Raw genomic sequence first — 1,119 nt, forward strand, 5'->3', positions numbered from 1 at the left:
AAAAAACAAACTGATGAGTGCTGTGGCTGGCAAGGACAGTTAACTTTTATCGCCAAGTAAGGAGGTATTATCGCCAAAATCTGATATAAACGAAGCCAACAGGGGAAAAGAATTACGCATGGGAGATGATTGTGACTGGTTTTCTTTTTTTACTGGAAAAAAAAACATTTTTTTTTGAAGATACCTTCAGTGCAGCAATCTTCAAACCGTTGCTCGCGAGCACCACGGTACTCTCCGAAGCACCCAGAGTGCTCGCGACCACTTTATCAAGTAAACACCTAGTATAAATCGCATTGAAGGATTGAAAATTCTGATTTCATGCATGGATATGTCAAACTTGCTGTAAGAGTGCTCTTCTTTTGATGATGGGTACAGGCAGTGCTCGCGATTAGAAAAAAGGTTGAGGATTCCCCTGCTTTAGTGAAACCTCGAGGAAGGATACTTAATTATTTGATTAATCTGCACAAACGCTATGGCTTCACGCGCTAATTGCTACGCAGAGGGCGAAGAAAGATGAAGGGGGTGTGGGCCGCTGCGGAATCTGGAACCCCAATTGACCTACCTGTCATGTTCTCAGTGTCAATGAACGATACTCTGCTAAGAGAAAATATCATTGTAGAGGAATTGTCGTTACATCGAGAAAGACCACAGTTTAACATTAGGAAATAGATATCTCCAAACAAGACTTGGAAAAAAAATATCGTTGTAGAGGAATTGTTGTTGTACCGAGAGGTAGCAGTTTTACGTTAGAGTAAAAAATCACAGAAAACTTGAAAAAATTACACGTTTGACCCAGAGTCAAACGTGAAGTCGACTGATCTAATGTATATATGTATAGATGAATTGACATCATCATCATCGTGCCCCTCCCCCCAGACTTCCAAGTCAATCTTCGCCTATGGGTTAAGTATATCGTTATGTCGAGAGGCAGGGGTTAAACTTTAGAGTAGATTGTTCTCAACCTCTCTGTGCTCTGTGGGCTCCCTCCATGCGCACTCCCAAGGGGCTCCGTGGCCACTGCAGGACCATGAAATGAATCATTAAATTTGATAAATAAATAAAAGAAAGAGACCTACGGGGCTCCGCCATGGAAATTATAGGTCTAAAAGGGCTCCGCCA

Source organism: Pholcus phalangioides, unplaced genomic scaffold (assembly GCF_987345545.1).
Source record: "Pholcus phalangioides strain wild (caught in Gottingen) unplaced genomic scaffold, Ppha-v1.0 ptg000010l_1, whole genome shotgun sequence".
In the NCBI taxonomy this organism is placed as follows: domain Eukaryota; kingdom Metazoa; phylum Arthropoda; class Arachnida; order Araneae; family Pholcidae; genus Pholcus; species Pholcus phalangioides.